The sequence below is a fragment of the Pongo pygmaeus genome, chromosome Y (assembly GCF_028885625.2).
Source record: "Pongo pygmaeus isolate AG05252 chromosome Y, NHGRI_mPonPyg2-v2.0_pri, whole genome shotgun sequence".
NCBI classification, from domain to species: domain Eukaryota; kingdom Metazoa; phylum Chordata; class Mammalia; order Primates; family Hominidae; genus Pongo; species Pongo pygmaeus.
This window is the reverse complement of record NC_072397.2, coordinates 14,064,148-14,083,738: the sequence shown is the minus strand read 5'-3', so window position 1 is coordinate 14,083,738 and position 19,591 is coordinate 14,064,148. Positions and strand designations below refer to the sequence as shown.

The 19,591-nt window shown below is 38.8% G+C and overlaps 1 pseudogene; it reads right to left on the bottom strand.

The window, feature by feature from the left end:
• Window positions 1-443: 443 nt before the first annotated feature.
• LOC129025650 (RNA-binding motif protein, Y chromosome, family 1 member B-like) lies at window positions 444-18,720 on the bottom strand (annotated as a pseudogene).
• Window positions 18,721-19,591: the final 871 nt, after the last annotated feature.

The following is a 19,591-nucleotide window of genomic DNA, read 5'->3' as shown; positions in this document are numbered from 1 at the left end:
AATTAGAAAACTTATGCAGCTTGCAAGAGAGACATAACATATGCCTGATTTTGTATCTATTTATGTTCAAAGAAACAAAGGAAAATGTTCAAAAACAACACAATTTCTTTTCTATTTAATTTGCTTTTAAGCATGTGTAGCTAAGCAGTAAAATCAGGCATTCTGCATTACATGTAAAATTTTTTTCTGAAAATTTTAATGCAGATATTACATCTAAACAGATAGTTTTCAAGCAGCATTAATAAGTATGAAATTACTTTGAAAAAAATTCTTTTCGTTTGAATATCTCAAAAAATTCATGGAGTAAGTTAGTTTCTACGTCTCTCCACAAAACCAACATGTTTCTTTGAGTGGCATGCAGGTAACAATGCAGAAATAACATTTCAATCTTCGATTTGCAAACAAGGTTTGGTATGTAATAACTATTATTTTGAATACTTGCTTTAATATCTATTTCAGTCTCCTTTTTCAGATTGGCTTCTTCCACCATCTCCTGCAGAAGGCATGTAATTTGAGCTGCCATATGCTTCACGAGGAGCAGGGTGCACCCTATCCAGAGAAATCGGATTCCTTCAGTCTTTTCTGCCAACGTGTTCATGACAATAGGAATAAAAATCACTGCAGTGCCTTGAGTAACTTTCTCAACTTATGTCATATCTATCTCGTGTATTGTTATAATAATGGCGGCTTCTTCCACCATAAGACATCTGAGGCCCTCATGCAGGTGGTGCACCATAAGAGGTCCCTGCAGGGTTGATAAAATAATATGTTGGACAACATTTGAACATTTTTACTGCTATTACTAGAGCATGAATTAAAGTACTATTTGGAAATATCTGCTTTCCTCTGCATTTGCTGCAGGATATTAATTATGCTTGCAATAGTCAGAAGGTTTTATTAGTAAGAAGTGTAAGAGTAGTATTTTGAAGCTTAACAGATTTAATTCTAAAGAAAACGTTGAGTCACATTTTCTGAACATGAACTGAAGTTCTCACCCTCATATCTTTTCCTATGCTTTATACTGTTAACAATATTCAATATTTAAACATGTTATATTTGTCCTTTATAATTTTCCTTAGAATTTCATTAAAATAATGATCTGGTCTAATAAATATAATTCTATAGTTCACAAATCCATCCTGGACCCTCATCATATCTCTGAAATGCATCTCTGTAAGAACTTCGACCTGGATGTTCAGAATGATCTCTACCACGGGCCTCACCATAGCCATCATGATCACTAAATTGGAAAAAAAAAAAAAAAAAGTTTCTTAATGTCAGAATGAACAATTTAAGAAATCTATTTGACAAATCTGGAAAACCTTATAGTACCTATATTCTCTAGAGGAATGTTCATCCTGAATAGAACGACCATAATCACGGTATGCATAGTCTCTAGGTGAGGGAGCATAATCCCTGGATTCTGGGGAACTTCGATGATTTCTGTGTGCATAAGTTTAAGCAACAAATTTTAAACTTTCAACTTCTAGAATCCAAAACATCACTAAATTACAACTTAAACAAAATTAAAGGACCAAATATCTAAACAGATATTTCTCCAAATAAAATAGGCAAATGCCCAAAAAGCACATGGAACAGATACTTATAATCAGTGATTCAGATAATGCATTTCAAATCCAAAATGAGATACCATACTTCACACACACACACACTGCACAGGCAATAAATTTTAAAAAGCAGGAAATAGCAAATGTTTGAGAGGATGTAGATACATTGGAACCCTGACACAATACTAGTTGGAATAAACAACTGAAGAAATCTAGAAATCCAGAAAATTTTATAGTACCTATATCCTCCAGGGGAATGTTCATCCTGACTAGAAGGACCGTAATCACAGTATGCATAGCCTCTAGATGGTGGAGCATAATCCATAGTTTCTTGGGAACTTGGATGATTGCTGTGTGCATAAGTTTAAGCAACAAATTTTAAATTTTCAACTTCTGGTATCCAAAACATAGCTAACTTACAACTTAAACAAAATTAAAAGGCCAAGCATCTAAATAAATATTTCTCCATATAAAATAGGCAAATGCTCAAAAAGAACATGGAACAGATACTCAAAATCAGTGATTCAGAAAATGCATTTCAAATCCAAAATGAGATAACATATTTCACAAGCACACTGAAATGGCAATAAATTTTTTCTTTTTTCTTTTTTTGAGACGGAGTCTCACTATGTCACCCAGGCTGGAGTGCAGTGGCACGATCTCGGCTCACTGCAAGTTCCCCCTCCCAGGTTCATGCCATTCTCCTGCCTCACCCTCCCGAGTAGCTGGGACTACATGCACCCACCACCACACCTGGCTAATTTTTTGTATTTTTAGTAGAGACGGGGTTTCACCATGTTAGCCAGGATGGTCTCGAGCTCCTGACCTCGTGATCCGCCTGCCTCGGCCTCCCAATGTGCTGGGATTACAGGCGGGAGCCACCGTGCCCGGCCCGGCAATACATTTTAAGAAGCAAGAAATAACAAGTGTTTGATAGGATGTAGATAAACTGGAACCCTAATATAATGCTAGTTGGAATGGAAAATGACGCAGCTACTATGTAGAAATGTGGTGGTTCCTCAAGAAAACAAACATAATTATCACAGGACCAAGCAATTCCACTCACATATGCCTAGAATTGAATAAGTATACTCAAACAAATGCTTGTGTATAGAAATACTGTGGTGGTTTCCAATTTCATCCATGTCCCTACAAAGGACATGAACTCATCATTTTTTATGGCTGCATAGTATTCCATGGTGTATATGTGCCACCTTTTCTTAATCCAGTCTATCATTGTTGGACATTTGGGTTGGTTCCAAGTCTTTGCTATTGTGAATAATGTGGCAATAAACATACGTGTGCATGTGTCTTTATAGCAGCATGATTTATAGTCCTTTGGGTATATACCCAGTAATGGGATGGCTGGGTCGAATGGAATTTCTAGTTCTAGATCCCTGAGGAATCGCCACACTGACTTCCACAAGGGTTGAACTAGTTTACAGTCCCACCAACAGTGTAAAAGTCTTCCTATTTCTCCACATCCTCTCCAGCACCTGTTGTTTCCTGACTTTTTAATGATTGCCATTCTAACTGGTGTGAGGTGGTATCTCATTGTGGTTTTGATTTGCATTTCTCTGATGGCCAGTGATGGTGAGCATTTTTTCATGTGTTTTTTGGCTGCATAAATGTCTTCTTCTGAGAAGTGTCTGTTCATGTCCTTCGCCCACTTTTTGATGGGGTTGTTTGTTTTTTTCTTGTAAATTTGTTGGAGTTCATTGTAGATTCTGGATATTAGCCCTTTGTCAGATGAGTAGGTAGCGAAAATTTTCTCCAATTTTGTAGGTTGCCTGTTCACTCTGATGGTAGTTTCCTTTGCTGTGCAGAAGCTCTTTAGTTTAATTAGATCCCATTTGTCAATTTTGGCTTTTGTTGCCATTGCTTTTGGTGTTTTAGACATCATTCTCAGTAAACTATCGCAAGAACAAAAAACCAAACACCGCATATTCTCACTCATAGGTGGGAATTGAACAATGAGAACACATGGACACAGGAAGGGGAACATCACACTTCGGGGACTGTTGTGGGGTGGGGGGAGGGGGGAGGGATAGCATTGAGAGATATACCTAATGCTAGATGACGAGTTGGTGGGTGCAGCGCACCAGCATGGCACATGTATACATATGTAACTTACCTGCACATTGCGCACATGTACCATAAAACCTAAAGTATAATAATAAGAAGAATAATAATAATAAAAGAAAAAAAAAGGGAAAAAAAACCCAAAAAACAAAAAACAATTTGTGGTTCTTTGCTAAGATGATTAAGATGATACTATGACCCACTATCAGTAGGACTTTAATTTTTAGTTTAATTGTAACAGTGATACATTTGCACTGAATCACAATACCACATTTCTTCAATTTTAAGACGTATTTTTTGCACGTATTAAAATTTCTGAAATGAAAAAAAAAAAAAAAAAAAGGAAATACTGTGGTGGAAACAACCCAGATAAAATCATGGGTTAACAGCTTGTGGAAGGAGAGAAATGCTATGATGTAAATGACCTTCAGGACATCACAGATACAAAAAGTGTGTAGTGTTTGAGCCCATCAACATTAAATGCTCACAACAGGTGGTTCAGAGGCAGAACAGAGATTGGTGTTTGCTAGCAGCTGAGGAAAGGGATAAATGGAAGGGACTGCTTAACTGGTAGTTGGAGTTTTCGTTTGGAGTGATGAAAATGTTTTGGAACTCGATGGAGATAGTTGGTGCATGACACAGAATGTATTAAACACCACTTAACTGTTTATCTTATAATATTTAGTTTTGTTATGTGAATTTCATCACCACAACAACAAAAAAAAACTGTTTTTTAAAACTTTTTCGTTTACCTGTCCTTAGTTGCACAACCATCATCTCTTGGTGACATATGGTAATTTCTCCAGGAAGAGATTGACTCCCTGCATGGAGCCCCTCCATAATTCTCTCTTCCACATGATATGGAATCTTTAGTATTAAAATGTTGGAACATTAGTTCTATACTTCTTTTCTGGAAATGCATTTCTTTTAATTTTATGTTGATTTTTTAAATAAAGTTACTTGCAAGATTTTCCAAAGTTGCTTCTTCTTGTCACCAATAAAAGTTATCAACAATGTTTAGCTTAACTGAACATTAAAAATCATTTCTCACATTGTTCAATGTTTTATGTCTCACACAATAAAATTTCAACAGCTTTACTTTGGTTCCATTGATTGATTCAAAATTCAAACCATTTTTAATTTAATTTTCTGTTTGAAACATCTAAATGACATTATTGAATTCTTTTGGAATTTCTTCTGTAGCTAATGGAGGTAGCATGCTAACAATTACTGATGCATATTTCTTAACTGCAGAAAAATTAGAATTAAAATATATACACAACTGATTTTTTTAAAATAGTATTTTGATGTAAATAAAAAGCCAAACATCTCAGAATTATATGCTTAATTTTTCCAAATGCACATATTAAACCTATGAAAATTTCATCTTCAGGCATAGTTTTCTTAATGTAACTAAGTATTATCTTTTGAAATAGCAGCTGGTTTTTCCCCTCAGCCATCTGTATTCCAGATTTTAGGATATCACTTTTAGCCTTGTGGTCCCAACACGGACTACAGGGCTTTATGATTACATCATGTGTTTATTGGCAGTTTTCAACCCATAATTTGATTTAAAAGGAAATTGAGTAGTTTTTAATTATATACCTACTTGCATTTTTTGGTCATTGCTGCTGAAACAGATTTTTTTAAATAGTCATTAGCAAACAGTCCATAAATAAATAGTTGTATGTATATGAGAGATGACAAAACCACTGTGGCCAGACAAATTAACTATGCTCTGTGTGTTAAGCTTCTATTTCTAGCACATAATTTACATATATCTAGCCTATTATTTCCTTCATTTTCCCGAAAACTACCATATGATTAACTGGAAGTGTCATGTAAGTGGACCACATAGAAAAAAAAAAAAAAAAGCAGTGTCAAATACTTCTTCCATCACCAGGCAAGATTGGAAGAAACTACTCATCCCCAGCCACTACTGACTCAGTTCATATTGATTTATTATCACTCACTCTGCTGCATGATGTCCTTGAAAAAGTAGCAGTATCTATGTTTTGTGTGAACTGTGTCAGGAAAATAAAGTTGATTTTCAGGTTTATCCCCCTAGTAAAGTCATCATTTTGTTAACATTTTATTTTTCTCACATACTGATAGAGGCCTGACAAGCTGTAATTATTAAACAAAATGAACATTCAATACACACATCTGGTTCTAATCAATGTAACTTGTAATAATACTTCACTAAAAATGAAAAATCTAAGATATATGCTAAGCTGATTACCATGGATCAACAATAGTAATAAGGTGGTAGTCCAGGGAGCTAATGAGAATATTGTATCCCCTCAAAGTTAAAACTGTACACACACTGCAGTCCAGCCATTCTTCTAGTATATTCATTAGAAAGTCTCACACGTGTATCTGGAGGCATAGGGAAGGTTTTTCGTTGTAGGATTTCAATAAACCTGTCATGCAACATGAGAATTCAGTAGACTGAGAACTACGCCATCAATAATGGCAGCTCTCAACAAGAATGTTAACAGAAAAAAAAATTGTGAAATAATACACACCTTATAATATTCACATAAACATTCAAAATTCACAAAACACCAGTATTATTCAGAAATAAATATTTTAATAAATATAAAAAATATGAATGTAATATTAGTTCATGAAGTTCATGATAATGGTGCCTCTGGAAATGGGAGAAAGGAAACTAACCTGAGGGTATATATTCCAATTACAACCAGAGGTATATAGAAAATAGAAATAGACGGCTGAATAGGAACAGCTCCAATCTACAGCTCCCAGCGTGAACGACGCAGAAGACGGGTGATTTCTGCATTTCCAACTGAGGTACCGGGTTCATCTCACTGAGGAGTGCTGGACAGTGGGGGCAGGACAGTGGGTGCAGCACACCGTGCATGAGCCGAAGCAGGGCAAGGCATTGCCTCACCTAGGAAGTGCAAGGGGTCAGGGAATTCCCTTTCCTAGTCAAAGAAAGTGGTGACAGACGGCACCTGGAAAATCGAGTCACTTCCACCCTAGTATTGGGCTTTTCCAACAGGCTTAACAAATGGCACACCAGGAGATTATATCCCGCACCTGGCTTGGAGGGTCCAACACCCACAGAGCCTCGCTCATTGCTAGCACAGCATTCTGAGATCAAACTGCAAGGCAGCAGTGAGACTGGGGGAGGGGCGCCCACCATTGCCCAGGCTTGAGTAGGTAAACAAACTGGCCCGGAAGCTCGAACTGGGTGGAGCCTTTCACAGCTCAAGGAGGCCTGCCTGCCTCTGTAGGCTCCACCTCTGGGGGCAGGACACAGACAAACAAAAGGCAGCAATAACTTTTGCAGACTTAAATGTCCCTGTCTGACAGCTTTGAAGAGAGTAGTGGTTCTCGCAGCACACAGCTTGAGATCTGAGAACAGGCCGACTACCTCCTCAAGTGCGTCCCTGACACCCAAGTAGCCTAACTGGGAGGCACCCCCCAGTAGGGGTGGACTGACACCTCACATGACCAGGTACTCCTCTGAGACAAAACTTCCAGAGGAATGATCAGACAGCAGCATTTGCGGTTCACCGATATCCGCTGTTCTGCAGCCACCACTGCTGATACCCAGGCAAACAGGGTCTGCAGTAGACCTCCAGCAAACTCCAACAGACCTGCAGCTGAGGGTCCTGACTGTTAGAAGGAAAACTGACAAAAAGAAAGGACATTCACACCAAAAACCCATCTGTATGTCACCATCATCAAAGACCAAACGTAGATAAAACCACAAAGATGGGGGAGAAACAGAGCAGAAACACTGGAAACTCTAAAAATCAGAGTGCCTCTCCTCCCCCAAAGGAATGCAGATCCTCACAGCAACGGAACAAAGCTGGACAGAGAATGACTTTGATGAATTGAGAGAAGAAGGCTTCAGAAGATCAAACTACTCTGAGCTAAAGGAGGAAGTTAGAACCAATGGCAAAGAAGTTAAAAAGCTTGAAAAAAGATTAGACAAATGGCTAACTAGAAGAACCAATGCAGAGAAGTCCTTAAAGGACCTGATGGAGCTGAAAACCATGGCATGAGAACTATGTGCTGAGTGCACAAGCCTCAGTAGCTGATGCAATCAACTGAAAGAAAGGATATCAGCGATGGAAGACAAAATGAATGAAATGAAGTGAGAAGAGAAGTTCAGAGAAAAAAGAATAAAAAGAAACGAACAAAGACCACAAGAAATATGGGACTATGTGAAAAGACCAAATCTGCGTCTGATTGGTGTACCTGAATGTGACGAGGAGAATGGAACCAAGTTGGAAAACACTCTGCAGGATATTATCCAGGAGAACTTCCCCCATCTAGCAAGGCAGGCCAACATCCAAATTCAGGAAATACAGAGAATGCCACAAAGATACTCCTTGAGAAGAGCAACTCCAAGACACACAATTGTCAGATTCACCGAAGTTGAAATAAAGGCAAAAATGTTAAGGTCAGCCAGAGAGAAAGGTCAGGTTACCCACAAAGGGAAGTCCATCAGAATAACATCTGTTCTCTCAGCAGAAACTCTACAAGCCATAAGAGAGTGGGAGCAAGTATTCAATATTCTTAAAGAAAATAATTTTCAACCCAGAATTTCATGTCCAGCCAAACTAAGCTTCATAAGTGCAGGAGAAATAAAATCCTTTACACACAAGCAAATGCTGAGAGATTTTGTCACCACGAGGCCTGCCCTGAAAGAACTCCTGATGGAAGCACTAAACATGGAAAGGAACAACCAGTACCAGCCACTGCAAAAACATGCCAAATTGTAAAGATCATCAAGGCTAGGAATAAACTGCATCAACTAATGAGCAAAATAACCAGCTAACATCATAATGACAGGATCAAATTCACACATAACAATACTAACCTTAAATGTAAATGGGCTAAATGCTCCAATTAAAAGTCACAGACTGGCAAACTGGATAAAGAGTTAAGACCCATCAGTGTGCTGTATTCAGGAAACCCATCTCATGTGCAGAGACACACATAGGCACAAAATAAAGGGATGGAGGAAGATCTACCAAGCAAATGGAAAACAAAAAAAGGGCAGGGGTTGCATTCCTAGTCTCAGATAAAACAGACTTTAAACCAACAAAGATCAAAAGAGACAAAGAAGGCCATTACATAATGGTAAAGGGATCAATTCAACAAGAAGAGCTAACTATCCTAAATATATATGCACCCAATACTGGAGTACCCAGATTCATAAAGCAAGTCCTTAGTGTCCTACAAAAAGACTTAGACTCCCACACAATAATAATGGGAGACTTTAACACCCCACTGTCAACATTGGAGAGATCAACAAGACAGAAAGTTAACAAAGAAATCCAGGAATTGAACTCAGCTCTGCACCAAGTAGGCCTAATAGACATCTACAAAACTCTCCACCCCAAATCAACAGAATATACATTCTTCTCAGCACCACACCACATCTATTCCAAAATTGACCACATAGTTGGAAGTAAAGCACTCCATAGCAAATGTAAAAGAACAGAAATTATAGTCACTCAGACCACAGTGCAATCAAACTAGAACTCAGTATGAAGAAACTCACTCAAAACCACTCAACTACATGGAAACTGAACAATCTGCTCCTGAATGACCACTGGGTACCTAATGAAATAAAGGCAGAAATAAAGATGTTCTTTGAAACCAATGAGAACAAAGACACAACATACCAGAATGTCTGGGACACATTCAAAGCAATGTGCAGAGGGAAATTTATACCACTAAATGCCCAGAAGAGAAAGCAGGAAAGATCTAAAATTGACACCCTAACATTGCAATTAAAATAACTAGAGAAGCAAGAGCGAACACATTCAAAAGCTAGCAGAAGGTAAGAAATAACTATGATCAGAGCAGAACTGAGGGAAATAGAGACACAAAAAACGCTTCAAAAAATTAATGAATCCGGGAGCTGGTTTTTTGAAAAGATCAACAAAATTGATAGACTGCTAGCAAGACTAATAAAGAAGAAAAGAGAGAAGAATAAAATAGATGCAATAAAAAATGACAAAGGGGATGTCACCACTGATCCCACAGAAATACAAACTACCATTAGAGAATACTATAAACACCTCTATGCAAATAAACTAGAAAATCTAGAAGAAATGGACAAATTCCTCAACACATACACACTTACAAGACTAAACCAGGAAGAAGTTGAATCTCTGAGTAGACCAATAACAGGCTCTGAAATTGAGGCAATAATTAATAGCTTACCAGCCAAAAAAATTCCAGGACCAGATGAATTCACAGCCGAATTCTCCCAGAGGTACAAGGAGGAGTGGTACCATTCCTTCTGAAAATATTCCAATCAATAGAAAAAAAGGGAATCCTCCCCAATTCATTTTATGAGGCTATCATCATCCTGATACCAAAGCCTGGCAGAGACACAACAACAAAAAAGAGAATTTTAGACCAATATCTCTGATGAATATTGATGCAAAAATCCTCAATAAGATACTGGCAAGCCAAATCCAGCAACACATAAAAAGCTTATCCACCATGATCAAGTGGGCTTCATCCCTGGGATATAAGGCTGGTTCAACATACGAAAATCAATAAACATAATCCAGCATATAAACAGAACCAAAGACAAAAACCGCATGATTATCTCAATAGATGCAGAAAAGGCCTTTGAGAAAATTCAACAGCCCTTCATGCTGAAAACTCTCGATAAATTAGGTATTGACGGGATATATCTCAAAATAATAACAGCTATCTATGTCAGACCCACAGCCAGTATCATACTGAATGGACAAAAACTGGAAGCATTCCCTTTCAAAACTGGCACAAGACAGGGATGCCATCTCTCACCATTCCTATTCAACATAGTGTTGGAAGTGCTGGCGAGGGCAGTCAGGCAGGAGAAGGAAATAAAGGGCATTCAATTAGGAAAACAGGAAGTCAAATTGTCCCTGTTTGCAGATGACATGTTTGTGTATCTAGAAAACCCCATTGTCTCAGCCCAAAATCTCCTTCAGCTGATAAGCAACTTCAGCAAAGTCTCAGGATACAAAATCCATGTGCAAAAATCACAATCATTCTTATACACGAATAACAGGCAAACAGCCAAATCATGTGTGAACTCCCATTCACAATTGCTTCAAAAACAATAAAATAACCAGGAATCCAACTTACAAGGGACATGAAGGACCTCTTCAAGGAGAACTACAAACCACTGCTCAATGAAATAAGAGGATACAAAAAATGGAAGAACATTCCTTGCTCATGGGTAGGAAGAATCAGTATCATGAAAATGGCCGTACTGCCTAGGGTAATTGATAGATTCAATGCCATCCCCATCAAGCTATCAATGACTTTCTTCACAGAATTGGAAAAAAACTACTTCAAAGTTCAAATGGAACCAAAAAAGAGCCCGCATCACCAAGTCAATCCTAAGCCAAAAGAACAAAGCTGGAGACATCACGCTACCTGACTTCAAACTATACTACAAGGTTACAGTAACCAAAACAGCATGGTACTGGTACCAAAACAGAGATATAGACCAATGGAACAGAACAGAGCCTTTAGAAATAATGTCCCATATCTACAACCATCTGGTCTTTGAGAAACCTGACAAAAACAAGCAATGGGGAAATGATTCCCTATTTAATAAATGGTGCTGGGAAAACTGGCTAGCCATACATAGAAAGCTGAAACTGGATCCCTTCCTTACACCTTATACAAATATTAATTCAAGATGAATTAAAGACTTAAATGTTAGACCTAAAACCATAAAAACCCTAGAAGAACACCTAGGCAATACCATTCAGGACATAGGCATGGGCAAGGACTTCATGTCTAAAACACTGAAAACAACGACAACAAAAGCCAAAATTGACAAATGGGGTCTAATTAAACTAAAGAGCTTCTGCACAGCAAAGGAAACTACCATTAGAGTGAACTTGCAATCTACAAAATAGGCGAAAATTTTTGCAACCTACTCATCTGACAAAGGGCTAATATCCAGAAACTACAATGAACTCAAACAAATTTACAAGAAAAAAACAAACAACCGCATCAAAAATGGGTGAAGGATATGAACAGACACTTCTCAAAAGAAGACATTTATGCAGCCAAAAGACACATGAAAAAATGCTCATCATCACTGGCCATCAGACAAATGCAAATCAAAACCACAATGAGATACCATCTCACGCCAGTTAGAATAGCATTCATTAAAAAGTCAGGAAACAACAGGTGCTGGAGAGGATGTGGAGAAATAGGAAGACTTTTACACTGTTGGTGGGACTGTAAACTAGTTCAACCATTGTGGAAGTCAGGGTGGCGATTCCTCAGGGATCTAGAACTAGAAATACTATTTGACCCAGCCATCCCATTATTGAGTATATACACAAAGGATTATAAATCATGCTACTATAAAGACACATGCACACATAGGTTTATTGCGGCACTATTCACAATAGCAAAGACTTGGAACCAACTCAAATGTCCAACAATGATAGTCTGGATTAAGAAAATGTGGCCCATATATACCACGGAATACTATGCAGCCATAAAAACGAATGAGTTCATGTCCTTTGTAGGGACGTGGATGAAGCTGGAAACCATTATTCTCAGCAAACTAGGGCAAGGACAAAAAACCAAACACTGCATGTTCTCACTTATAGGTGAGAATTGAACAATGAGAATGCATGGACACAGGAAAGGGAACATCACACACCGGTGCCTGTTGTGGGGTGCGGGGAGTGGGGAGGGATAGCATTAGGAGATATACCTAATGCTAAATGACCAGTTAATGGGTGCAGCACACCAACATGGCACATATATACATATGTAACAAACCTGCACGTTGTGCACACGTACCCTAAAACTTAAAGTATAATAATAATAAAATTAAAAAAAGAAACAGAAATATAAATAGAAAAAGGAAAGTATTAATAGCTGTTATTTTTAAATGGGGTTAAACTGGTATTTGTTATATTATTTTGTATTTGTATAAATTTTTAAAATTTTACTCAAAAACAAAATAATTTTATAATTAAAAATATAGCATTTACATTGCAATCACCTTGTGAAGTAATTGCTTTACAATTTCCTTGTCTTCATTTGTCAGTGCCAAGAAATTAAAAAAGTTAAAAATTAGGACATGTAGTATTTTTCAAATAAAATATTTTACAGTATGAAATAAAATATATTACCAGCACGTCACATATTTTGACTCATTATCCATGTAAAATCATGTAGTAGGAGAAGAGAGAACGACATATGCAGAATTTCACGTATAAGTAGAGGAAATATTTGTATATTTATTTAAAATATCTTCTTAAGACATACTAGTGGCCAAGAAGCATAAGAAAAGTGCTCAACATCACTGATCATCAGAGAAATCCAAATCAAAATCACAACAAGATACTCTCTCATACCCAGTCAGAATGACTATTATTGTTAAAAAGCCAAAATAATAAGAATAAGGTATGTGGGCAAGGCTGCAGGAAAAAATAACTCTTATACCCTGGTGGTAAGAATGTTCAGTCACTGTGGAAAGGGGTTTGGGGATTTGTAAAAGAACTAAAAATAGAACTATCATTCCACCCAGCAATCCTATTACTGGGTATATGCTCAATGGAAAATAAATCATTAAAGCTACCAAAAAGACACATGAATTCTCATATTCATCACCACAGCGAAGACATGGGGTCAAACTAGGAGCTCATCCATGGTGGATGAGCCATAAAATGAACAACATCATATCCTTTGCAGCAACATGGATGTAGCTGTAGGTCATTAACCTAAGCAAATTAATGAGGAAACAGAAAAGAAAATATTGACTATTCTCACTTACGAATAGGAGCTTAAACTTGGGTGCACACAGAAATAAAGACATGAACACTAGACACTGGGGACTCTAAAGTGGGGACAGAGGGAGGGGGCAGGGGCTGAAAATCTTCCTATTGGGTACAAGATTCCCTCTTTGGGTGATGGGTTCAAGAGAAGACTAAAGGTCAGCATCACACAATATACCTTTGTAACAAGCCTGCACATGTACTCTCTGAATCTATAATAAAAATGGAAATAAAAATAAAATAAATATACTACTAAAGGAAATAATATATTACATTACAGAATTGACATTATTGCAGGGATACATAATTGAAACATGCTAATAAAATCTATATAAGCTTTATGGAAACAGTGAAGTCTCCTGACTGTCATCAAAAGTATAAAAATGTGATGGCTAACTTTATGCAAATTAACTAGACTTCAGTTGTACTAATTAAGAGAGCATTAGCTGAGTCAATCAAATGATAATTGGTAAGTTATAATTGATGTCAAAATTCTACCTTATTATATTACCTTCGAAATCATATCTCAAGTTTTCTTCTATTTTGAGAAACATCACTCTACATATATGTAGAACAAAGATTGCTTTTGCAGATTAGCATGATTTGAATCTAGCAAATTCCATCTTCAAATCTGATAAGCACTTTCCAATCCATAAAACACTGTTAGATAAAACTGTCAATCAGGTTAGACATATTTCAAAGAGCCTGTGAAGTTGCAAATCACTTATGCCTCCCTCTTGTGTTACCAAGATAATGCATAGCACTACATAGTGTTTCTTAGCTTGAAAGAGCCTAGGAACTTTAATCCTTAGACTACCCGGTGAGAGAGTGATAACAAGCCCCTTGAAGAGATCATTTAACCACATAATTCCCACTTGCTTAAATGTAATTCAGCGTATGTGTTGTGTTGTGTTCTCCTAGCTTTCTATTTCAATCTTCCGAGAAATAATATTTATGTGTGAATGTATGATGCATAGACATCTACTATGAATAAAATTATGTAGACTGCACTCTGTCTGCCACTAAAAGCTAACAGATGTGTGTACATCCAACACATAAAAACATCTAATAAATTCTGCTGTATTTTATTTTCTTATTCATTTCATATCTAATTTTCAGGTATTTCAAAGTGGACTTCTTAGACTTGAATAGGCTAAAAATTTTAAATTAGGAATATACAATTCTCTTGTTAATTTTTATAATTATTTAAGTTCTTTGGAGAGTGTATTAAATGTTTATAAATGAATATAAAAGAATATCATATGTGAATGCTTCACCCACATCAAAGAATATTTAATTATTCTATTTAGAATTCTCTCTAGTAGGATTTCCTTCTCTGCAGGTAGCTGGCTACAGGGGTCTACCAAAACAAATCTATTTCTGCAGTAAATACCAACACTTGGTTACTCAGGAAAGAACTCTTTCAGTCTGCAAAACAATACATCTTTTCCCTGAGCAGGATAAATTCTTATATAGTTTTTCTGTTCAACTAAAATTTCAATGAAAGTTAATAATTTTCATTTTTGTTACAAAGAAAATCTGGTTACTTTCTAATTATGTGCCCCAAATCTATTCTCTATAACTATCTAAAATTATGTAGACATACACACACACATACAAAAGAAACAGTAAAACTGGAAGAACAACCAATGCATACATGTGTTCTGTTTTAAAAAACTTTCTACTGTACTATTTGCATTAAGGTTATAGTTGTAATTCAGTCAATGACCTATTTTAAATGAGGGGCTAGGACATCACTGGAGAAAGTGTGTACAATGCAAGAAACATTTCCCTATGCATTCACTTTATTTGTAAACATATTTATACTGTATAGTTAAAATGGTTAACTTTGTTGTCAAAGACTGATACTGGCAAAAGTTTTGTTTTTTAACATATTCTTCTTTAACTTTTTCCGGAATATTTTGAAATATCAGTCATATATTTATTCTAATTTCTTCTGGGAATAGATGGCCAAAGAAAAATGGAGGAAACCATTTTTTTTCCTAAAGTTTATCATCTCTGGAGTGTCAAACTTATCATGAAAGGAGAGATGCATCCACCGCTCTTACTTTAGGCAAGACTTTCCACCAATAGATTACAAATGTGAAAATATCTGCCTAATTAAAGCCACTGTTCTGCAGCAAACACTATGACAGTCTGAGTTTGAACCCTAAGGTTTGGCCTTGGGAACTTTGAGACTTTGGTCAACTAATTTCTAAGCTAATTTCTAAGGATGTTCTCTGTTGCAAGAGTTATTGACTCTTTAGTCAAACACTCTATCATGGAAAATCTAACTTTGTGGGCCATTTGGTTATAAGATGGTAAAAAATAATAAAAATATTCCTGGAATGCAGATAGCCAGAACTATAGGTCTTCAAGAAAAAGTACGCTCAGTAACAATGTGAAAGTTTGTCTGAATTTCTATTTCCACCTTATGATTATTATGCCACATTTTGTAGCATTTCTGCAAATTATTTCTGGTTTTGAAAATCTTTACTTTGGAATATGGATTTATCTTTAAAAATTAATATTGTTTCATAGGACCATTTGCTTGTATAAATTATGCAACATTTTAGGGGAGCTCATACATGGACATCTCATACAAAGCAAGTGATGAGACAGATGTTTGAGATGCATTAGGGTGGATGAAGCGGAAGCACTGTGTCTACTCTCTGGGTCTCTCACTTCTGATAAGACAAACTATAAAATAATTACAAATAAGAGTTTAAAAAAGAATGACTCAATCTCTGTGTCCAACTGTTGTTTAGTATCCCATAAACCCTTTATGATATATCTAAGACTTAAAATGTTTTAAACATTACATACTGGTCTTTAGGACACCAAGTAGAAGCAGGGTGACACATGCAGTTGCTGCCTGGGGGCTCTTATCTAACGAAAGAAGTCAGCAACAGGCAGCTGAAAAGGCAGTGGTCCAGTGCCAGGAGTTTAGCTGAGACTTATATAAGTTTCTCAGAAATTCTCACAAGTATGTGAGGGAAATGAAATTGGTTTACCGATGCCCTTTAAAAAAATCAGCTAAAGAACATCCTATACTGTTCTGAGGAGAAAAGTGAGCAAGGCACATAATTTCAGTTAGGAAAAATACTAGGTTATTGCAGGAGCATAGAAAATCTCAGGCAGCTGTTTCACATGACTAGCAAATATACACTATTAAAATAGCCACATAAACTAGGAGTTAATAAGACTGTGGAAAACCAGGGTGTGGGCAAAGCTGACTAGGAACAACTGTACCCAACATGGTGTTGAATTTCAGCTAGGTTTCACCTAGGAGAAAAGAGCAAAAAACTCACTGCTACTACCATGCAGCTCTGCTACTACCATGCAGCAGAGCAACTGATCAAAGGCAGCAACTACCTAACTATGGCTGGTTCACATGTGAAAAACAGAAATCCCTGTTTGTTTAATTCATGCTTACTTTTTTCTGCTATATGAAGTAAAACACATTCCTTACTGACACGTTTCATTTTCTTCCTTATTCTCCACCATTTATTTTCTTCTTACATTACTTATAGTTTGTAAGTTATTTTGTCAAATATATGAAATGAGGTAACACCGCAGTATTGTAGAAAGCACACTGCATTGAAAACTGACTCATACTGAAACGGGAAAATGTCCATTATACCCTCCCCTGCAGGGCGTGCAATGAGGACAGGTTGTGGGGCTCTGCTCCCAGGCAGCATCTAGTGATGAATGTTCAGAGATCTGGAATCACCAGGGGGCATATGTTAAATGGCATTATTTTAGTTTATCCATCTGTAGGTGGCTTGTGTTAGTCAGCAAAGACAGAGGGCTATCTGAATCCTGGGGTTTCTTGCCTTGGTGTACCTGAGGAATTGGCTCCCACATGGGCTTGGAGAATAAGTGCAAGGTTTCATTGAATGGATGTACTCAGCAGATAGATGGTGACCCAGAAGGGAGATGGAGCAGGAAGGTGGGTTTCCCTTGGAATGGGGCACCTCAGGACTGTCCTCCCACAGCCCCATGGAACTCTGTGGTCTTCTGAGGTGGATTGCCTGCAGCCTCTGTCCTTGTGCTCTCCTTCCTCCAGTGTCTTCTCGAGGTCCAGTTGCTGTGTCTATTTCTGCTGATGATTCCTCTCGACATCTGCTGCTGTGTCACTGCCTGCTAGGGTCTCAGGGTTTCTTATATCACAGGATGGAGGTGTGGCAGGCCCGGGTGGTCTTGGGAAATGCAACATTTGGGCAAGAAAACAGAAGTGTGTGTCCTCACCTAAGTGAGTGAGCACAGGCCTGAAGGTGGAGCCTTAACCAAGGACCATGCCCTCCTCTACCTAGCACTTCTCTACCCCTCTTCCATATCAGTATTTTTAATTTAAGTCTCCAAAAATGATACCCAAATTTTTTAAGGAAGACAATTGGAGGAAATAGCATTAGAAGAGTCTAGGATTAGGGTCACTAAATAGAAAATGAAAACAGAGAGAGTGTCCTGCAGGCCATGGAATCACTGAGGAAACATATCCCCTGGTGAGAAGGAGAAGGACACATGGACACACATTGGCTTCTCTTGTCACCTTGTTCTCTAATCTCTTCAGTGTCACCCCTTAACTGAATTGAAACAGGAAGTAATTTTTATGGGAGCCTAGGAACCATGACTCGCAGAGGCCAGGCCTCTCTATTACAGAACAGTACCAGGAGAGGTGATTGATGTATCTGTGGGCATATAAACCTATGATCAAGCCTGACATCTGGAGGTGGCTCACAATATGATTTAGGTCAAAGAGGCTTTAGATGCCATGGAAGGAAAAGCTAGAAACAACAGGGAAGAAGGCCTAAGAGCACCCAAAGGCGGGGGTACGGAATTTGCAGGATCTGCTTCCATGTATGACCTTCCTTTCTCCTCTCCCTCTCCCTGAATTAAGGCCTCTTGGGTTCACGGAGGGTGTATAATTCTGAGGCTGACTGCACTGACATTGGGAGGGGCGATTTGCAGAGAGTTCCTGGTGTCGAAGGAGTGGAAAAATCTGCTTATACCTAAAGACTCCCAGTCCCAGATTGGACTAGCAAGAGGGAGCAATAACACACCCTTAACAATAGCCTGATTCACAGAAAAACCTGTTCTAGTGAGAACTCCCTTCTGCTCTTCAAAAAGATGCCCCAAGCCTCTACTGCTCAGCATCACGAAGGGTTTCTCTGCTGCATGCAGGAAAATAGCACCCGCGTCTGCTCTGGCTTTTTACAGCCACATGTGTCCATGGCAACTCACCGTTGTTCCCCAAATAGTCGCATCGACGCCGAGCTGCCCCTAAGTTACTTACACTTCCCCAAGAGCACCTCTCAACTAGAAAGGCAGAAGAAACACTGAAAAGGACACAGTGGCCAAGAAGCCAGGGATGGTTTGGATGATGGCTCCTCTGAGGTCCAGCTGGGGCTTGCACCTCTGCTCCATCTTTCCGCTCTTCTGAGAAAATGCGTTCCTGGCTCCGGCATTAACCCGCTCCAGCCCCACCTGAACCGCCAGCAGCTCTTCCAGTGCAGACTCTGGGGTCATGGGCCCAGGGCCAGGCTGTTCCCGCTGGGCTTCTTCCTGCCCTTCCACGAGGGACTCCTCCTGGGCCACAACCTCCACCGCCTCCGTTATGTTATCCAACACCAGCACCGCCTCCTCCTCCAAGGCTGCTTCCTCGCTCTGCGCCCCGGGGGCCCACTCCTGTAGAGCCTCCATCCTGAAGACAGTGCCCTCCTCCGGACTCCCACAGACCACCGCCTGTGCTGATGTACCCATGGCACAAGAACCCTGCCACTGCCATTAGTGGAGCCTGTGGGTTGGCAGGCCCTCAGAGCGCATGCACCGGGCTTCCAGGCGCTCCATAACAGACTTCTCGCAAAGGGCACCAGGAGCCACACCAAGACCACCCACCTCGCCCCGGGGACAATCAGTGCAAGGGCGGTGGGCATCTCTCTGGGAGGCACCAACCCAGGTTGGCCTGCAGTCCCAGCCTCCCGGGGTAAGTCTGCTCTGAAAAGTCCTCGGAGCTTCTGCCAGGTAGCGCTGCATCCAGGCACATGCGGGCTGCTTGGCCTTTGGAATTGTGGGCATGGGAGCCCTGTGCCCTAACTGACATCCTGAGTGTGGCAAGCCATTGACCCACAAGGGACA